An 8004-nucleotide genomic window follows, 5' to 3' on the forward strand; every position below is an offset into this window, starting at 1 on the left:
GTTGTATAGTATAGGGGAAAACAAAAAAAAAACTTTGCTTATAAATATGAGAAGCCTTGTGGTGAATTCAAAGTACATCGAGTCTTATCACTCTCTAACATACATACTTACATACATATACAAACAGAGAGAGAGAAAGCAATCAGAAAATGAATGTCGTTGAAGGAGAGAGATCATCAATAAAAGACAAATGGGCTCCGGCAATGGCAGTTGTGGTAGCAAACGTAGTGACGGGTTCAGTGAATGCCGTTGTGAAGAAGGCTCTTGATGGTGGTGTTAACCATATGGTCATTGATTGGTGCTTGTCGTCTGGCTATTTCTGCTTTCATTTTGGCTCCTCTCGCTTATTTCTTGGAAAGGTTCGATATTTGAGGAACCAATAACTTACTTATATGTGATTTAATTAAACTTTTTATTCTAAATCTTATGTTTTATTATTAAAAGGAAAACAAGACCGAAGATGACGTATAGGCTATTGATCGATCATTTCATCAGCGGTTTGACTGGGTTTGCCCCTCTTTTTTATTATTTGTTTGTATAGTATATGATTCTCATCATCAAAGCATTCATAACTGTAGTCTTTCAAGGGTAAAACAATAATAAAAAGATTTGACCAAAAAACAATAATAAAAAGACAAAAATAGATTAAAATTGTTCTTTATATAAATGATTATCACTTGACTAATATAAACATATCATTTTGTAAATAATTCACATGTTCTATTCATATCTGAGAGACTCGTTTGAGTTTTTTGCCGTTGTTGATTGCTCTTAGATTCTTAGTATTTGTTTTTGCAATTGCAACAAATTATATAGTTGAGCTCTAATTTTTTTTCTTTTTTTATATATTTTTGATAATCCACAGAGCGAGTTTGGTACAATTTTTTTTTATGCTTGGTCTGTCATACACGTCAGCAACTGCTTCGGGTGCTTTTCTGAGCATGATCCCTGCGATTACCTTCGTTTTATCCCTTATTTTAAGCTACTGATGAATCATGAACCATCATTCATTCTAAGTGAGGTTAAATAATAATAAAGTATCATTAACTAAGTCCATAATAATATAATATAATCGCGTAAATCAGATAAATGTTCATTTCATCATACAAAAATATTAAAATATCTTTATAAATCATTTTAAAGATTGACATGATTTGACATAAATCATTTATATCCGATTTCTATATCAAAAAAGTTTTCTTACTATTATTTTATTTCATGAAATCTGTTATTGAGAATAGTTTATCTAATTAGACAAGAAATGGAGTTTAAATATATATATATATATATAAATTTGATTTACCATACATTTTACAAAATTAAGAATTGATTATTTAAATAGTTTTCCTTTTTTGTTGGCAAATTATTTTTTTTCATGATCGCGTAACACTAAACGAAATACATGATCTTTCTGAAACAGATAATATATGCAGTTAAAATTAATTAATAAAATTCATTATACAGAAAATTATTTAATTTCATGAAAATTATGTGTAAGTGTTATATACAGTGGCCGATGTACGTTACCACCAAATGGCTGACACTTGCCCCATGATATCTAAATTTTAGCTATTTCTCCTACTAAAAAATATTTTTAAAATTTTTGTTTTAATGTATTATATACGTTAGGCTCCTTTCAAAATTTTATAATACATCCACCACTGGTTATATACTTAATTTTCTGAAAACAAACAACAAGAGAATGTTGTAATATCTAATGTTATATAAGAATATAAGAAAACAGCGCATGAATTTGAAGGATATTAAGAACCTAACGTATCAAAAAAAAAAAATGCATGGGGATATATCAAATAGACAATTACAGTAAAATAGTTTGTTTTAAATTTTGTGTAAATTTCAGAATGGAAAGTGTAAGAGATCTAAAGAGCCAAACAGGAATGCTAAAAGTGATGGGAACATTGATATGCGTCAGTGGAGCGTTGTTGTTAACATTTTACAAAGGTCCTCAGATATCACACTTTCACCCTCACCCAGATGCTCTTCAGAACAACAACCATCAAACCAAGACAAATAATTGGCTTCTTGGATGTCTCTATGCTGTTATAGCAACCTCGTTTTTTTCTATGTGGATGCTTTTCCAAGGGACTTTAAACATTAAGTACCTTTGCAAATACACGGGCATTTGTCTCATGTCCGTTTTCGGCCCATTCCAATGTGCTCTCTTGAGTCTCTACAAAAGGAGAGATGTCAACGATTGGGTCATTGATGATGGATTCGTCATTTTCGTCATTATATACGTTGTAAGTCAGTTAATAGATACTACTACACTACTACATCAGGTGATTATTCCGTGTTCATGCACAAACATAAATACTTATGAAAAATCAAATTTTAGTTAGTTAATATATCATGTGTTAACTTTTATGATAAATTTAAATAACATTACCATTTATATGTATGAAAAATAGAAGTATGTGTTAGATTAAATTATATTGTTAGTTTAATTAAATATGTGATTTCAAGTAAAACGGTTTTGATATACTTTTTCTGTGTATTGAGTTATATTTATTTTCAATTAAACTGCAATTTATTTTAATTATAAGTATAGTGAAACCAGATTATATTTAGTTGTAGTTTGATTCATCCGCTTAATTTGTAAATATATTTTATAACACTTGTATAATTTGATATATTTTACTTATGAAAGAAGTAGGAAAAAAAACAACGTGTTAATCAAATTAGAATTGTATTAAAATATATAAAAATAATACTGTATAATCCAAGGAAATAAATAATTATAAATATCATAACCAATATAATAAAAAATTAAAAGAATCATATAAACGTTTATGTCCAATTGATTATGTAGATATTTAAAACTAAATTTGAGAAAAAATAACTTAAACATGATTCAAAAAAGAAAACTCAAATAGTTTTTAATATATATATATTCCTTTTAGTTATTATTAAGATAAAATAAAAGTTATTAATGAAAAAAATAAAATAGAAATATTGATAATAACAGTTGTATATAAATTTAATTCATTAAATATATTTTGTATTTTACCATTGTGAAAATCAACGTGAGTATGACATGTAAAAAACTGATTTTTCAAATAATATTATAGATATTTTTTATTGGGATTTAAACTTAATTTGAATAAACCATTGAGTTAGTCTGCAAAAGCTATAAAATTGTGGAATTTTTAAATAAATTTCCTTTTGTCTTACAATATTATCTTCTACTATATAATCCTCGAATTTTCTTAAATGAAGTGTATGTTATTTCAATCCCAATTAGCTGGTGCACGTAATCCATTTCAAATTTATGTATGTACGATTTGCTTAGCCGCTCATAACAAGAAAAGTTTTCTTAATTGAACGAGGCAACACTAAGTCAGTGATATCTAGTGTTTTCCCTATAAATTATAATTAACCAAGTGTTTCGATAAGATTCTCTACCTTACTATCCAGTCTATCCAGGTAGTAACTAATAAACTTAAGCAAAAAAGTACTAATAATATATATTGGACTTTGTTTGTCTTTTCTTAAATTTTAGATTCTAAAAGATGAAAAAGTTCTGTTAAAATATTATGAGCTATGTATTTTTTTCCAAGTTTTTGGTATATATGCCAAAAGCTAAGCCAAGTCACTTAACATTATTGGTGAAACCCCTTTACAAATATCTCAGGTTGTTTTAATATTAATATTTTACCTAAACTTTTTGTTACAGAAAAAAAGTAATCCTCTAAGAAATAGACGTATGGACTGAGACGGTTTCCATAACTTCTGCTTTTATCAGTATGACCCCACATACCCGGGTTCAAAACCAATGAATGACATCTTAAATTGTTTTTGATCCTGGGTTCGCCGTTGGATGTTCTTAGCACTCGACATTTACAATTATGTTTTGAACCACTTTATTTTTTTAACAAAAGCTTATGTTTCTTGGTTATCATTTAGTTTTGCTCGATTGATTACTTCTTATGTTTGAATTATGATGAGAATAGTGTTAACATACGTTTTTTCGTCAACGTGTGTTAACATTATAACATACATAAAAGAAGTAATGCCGTTCTATTTGAAACTTGTCTAAAATTTAGAGAGAAAAAAAAGAAATGCATATTTACGAAAACGAAGGAATACTGATCTTTTTTTCTGAAAATTGACTAGGATTTGGATTAAAATATTTAAATACGGTTATGATTATTTAAAATGTATAAATATAGGGAATAGTGGGGCAAGCAATGTCGACAGTAGCAACAACATGGTCGATAAAGAAACTAGGAGCCGTTTTCGCGTCAACATTTAGTCCCATGATGCTCATCTCAGCTACTTTATTCGATTTCCTCATCCTACACACTCCTTTGTACCTCGGCAGGTAATTTCATTTTTACCTCGTTTTATATATGTGAATGTAGGTCCATGCTCATATATATAACTCTAATAGTTACATTTTGCCTTTCTAACTTCGATTGCAGTATAATTGGATCCGTGGTAGTAGTAACGGGTCTCTACGTGTACTTGTGGGGTAAGAACAAAGAAATGAAAGCAGCAGCAACGATGTGTCCTCCGATCCAAAACGAAGATAAAGACAATACTAATGACTACAGCACTAACAATAACGACTCTAGGTTATCCGTTTAATATGGTTTGAATGAAGAGTATTGAGATGCAATATAGTAGCTCCGTTTATTCTCGTTATACTATGTTTGTAATGTTTCAGATTAATGTGACAAAATTGTATTATACGCTATGAGCATCTCAATATTTTTAAATTTTGTTCAGTGCAAATTGTTAATTTTATATATCCACTGACTAAATATTTGGATTGTTGAAAGTTAGAGGGTTTATTGAATCTAAAGTCCGAGGTGATTTGATTTTTAGTGAGATTTTAAGTGATTTTAATTAATTACAGAGTTTAAGGTGGTTTTTATTAAATCACTCTAAAATATCATCTAAAATCATATGATTGAATTTATTTTCAAAAAAAATTAAAAAAACTCTATCCAAACACTCTAGAATCATTCGAGAACTTTAAAACTCCATAAGTTAAAATATGTTCAATAATAGTGAATTTCAAAATATTTATAAAATATCAAATTCAATAACAATAGATTTTAAATGAGTTTTTAAAACTCATGTTTGAATAACAATTGATTTTGTCATTTTAATACAAATCACCTAAAACTGCCAGATGAATACACTCTCATTAATGTATATTTGATATTTGATTCAAATATATAAAAAGTTTCATAAATCTCCAACTTAAAATCAATTAGTAATAAATGTATATTGATCCTTTTCTATATATTACTACATGCCACATATTATTTTAGATTGAGATACTTAACATATTTACCAAACATGCACGGCCAATGGTAAATACTTCGTTTATTTGTATATTGATTTTTCTCAGCATCACTTTGAAATATTTTTTTGAGTGGGGCTATAACATAATTGTTAATTTAAATAATATTTATATGGTATTCTTTTATGTAAGTGAACTCGTGGTGGGGGGGGGGGGGGGGGGGGGGGGTATGGAAGAGCAAACCGTATCTAATGAGTGATTTTCCCCAACTATTCCCCAAATCCAATCATGTATTATATACAGAACAATATACCAATTTTATTGGGATCACACGAGTCCATTATTCTTTAGTAATCACCCTTGTTTATCAATGAGATAGCAATTGCATCAGCCGTTGTAATAAAGCACTGACAGTTTTTTCAGTCTACAACTTTTCCAGCTTTTTGTTGATTAATATAATTTTACATTCCAACAAATATAAAATGAAATAATAAAGCACTGAAAGTAGGTACATTTTGTTTAGAGTCGCTGAAAATTTCAAATAAAACGACGAGTTCATAAAGTAAGGAGATCTAATGGTGTCATCAATTTATTTTTCAAAATGATGTAAATTTAAAATGAATTTGAATTTTACTCCAATGGTTGTTCTCATTTTTCCTCAAAATAAAACATTTCAAGTATATGCCCACTGACCTAAACCATGATTAATAACATTATTAAACCACCTCAATTTAATTGATTTATTTAACCATTCATTACCTCTTCCCTTAACCAATCATAATTCTTTTTAAAATTTGGAAATACACCAGAGATCCAATATATCCTTCTTTTCGTGTATTACTCTATTGTACTCATTTATGGCAAACTTAAACTATAAATTTAGTCAAAAGAAATTTAACATAAATGATCATGTCTCATTATATGCGTAGAAAGAATTTCCTCAAGTTTGCATAAGTCTTTGCATATTTCTTCAGATTAGATGATAATATAAAACTATCAAAGAACTCTTTACCATGTTAAAAATCTCTTTTTATGTATATCACTAAATAAAATGCTATGTCCGTTTGTATAGATTTCAAATCTTGAATATGAATCCACTTTCTGTGAAAAAAATCATGCCAAACTATATACTGAAACCATAGTTTGTATAACCACAATTATTATATTAATAATATTAACAAAATATAACTAATAAAGCTATATTATTAAAGTTAGAAGTACACAATTGGATTGTTTGGAAATAAGGATAGTAAAATAAATGAGATATGTTTGGAAACATGGATAGTAGAGATGTATATTTTTTTTTATTTACATATTTAGCCGTTGTATTTTTATAAATTATAACAAATGAGAATTGTTTAGAAACATGAATAACATATTTAATACTCTTTTTATTTAAACATTTAACCATTTTTTTTACAATAAATTAAAAACCTTCTTTCTATATTTCTTTTTATTTACAATTATGTCACTATATTTACAATTCTTTTTATCTACAATTTTTTATGTTGAAAATAAAATCACAAACTGAAATATAAATAGTAGATCATATAAAACAATTTTTAAAAACAGTATTATTACATTATTTAGTTTAGTCAAATATAAAAAATTTCAAGAGTTCAATTTTCAAAAACAATAACATAAAATTAATAATAATTCGTAGAAAACTAATGTAAAAATTAATTTTGAAACATGGATAAAAGTATGTCAAGAAAAAAAAAGTAATGGCTTATGTTATTAATAAAAATTAGAAATCCATTATAACAGTTTTAAAATATACAAAATGGACTAATCTAATTACCTATAAACATTGTTTTGTCAAAAATAATCATAAAATAAAATTTATATTTTATTATACATATTTCAAATCAAAATAATAATTTAAAATTGATTTATATCAAAAATTTATTTAAAATAATGCATGTATTCAAAAATTTATTTTACTAAAATATTTGTCAATAAACATTATTAAAAATGTTTTCAATATATAAGAAAAATACAACAAAAAATATTAATTTCATATACCAACTTAAATTATGGTTTTTATATTCACATTAAACTTTAAGAATATTATATATATGATTATTTATAAGATGGTACATATAAAATACTATTAATTATATGATTATTATATATGATGGACCAATACAATTAATTATATGATGACATATTTATATGATACATAATAGTGACTAGGGTTGGACATTCAGGTATCCATTCCGGTTCGTTTTAGATTTTTTTGGGTTTCGGGTTTCCGAGATCAAAGATTTGAGTCACATTCATATATTTCTAATTTTTAGTTCGAATTATGACTAGGACTGGGCGTTCAGGTGTCCATTCGGGTTCGTTTCGGATCTGTTTGAGGTTTAAGTTTTCGGGTCAAAGATTTCAACCTCATTAGATAATTAAAAATTTCAGTTCAAATTATATTCGGATCTTTGCGGGTTCAGTTCGGATTCGGATAACCCATTTAAATAATTTTAAAATTCATTATATATTTTGAATTTTTAAAATCTATAAATATAATAATATATTTTATATAAATCTAAATAACATATGTCAGAATACCTAAACTTAACATATAAATTGGTTTGGTTTAAATTTTGGATCAAAATCAATAATTATTTTAAATATTTTTGGTGTTTGAGTGTACTTCTACTATGTTAGATATTTATATTTGACTATTTTATATATTTTCAAGTATTTAAACCAACCTAAAAGTATCATATATA

The 8004-nt window shown here is 26.6% G+C and overlaps 1 pseudogene; it reads left to right on the top strand.

Annotated features, from left to right (window-relative positions):
• Window positions 1-46: 46 nt before the first annotated feature.
• LOC108860249 (WAT1-related protein At1g11460-like) lies at window positions 47-4656 on the top strand (annotated as a pseudogene).
• Window positions 4657-8004: the final 3348 nt, after the last annotated feature.

The sequence above is a fragment of the Raphanus sativus genome, chromosome 5 (genome assembly GCF_000801105.2).
Source record: "Raphanus sativus cultivar WK10039 chromosome 5, ASM80110v3, whole genome shotgun sequence".
NCBI classification, from domain to species: domain Eukaryota; kingdom Viridiplantae; phylum Streptophyta; class Magnoliopsida; order Brassicales; family Brassicaceae; genus Raphanus; species Raphanus sativus.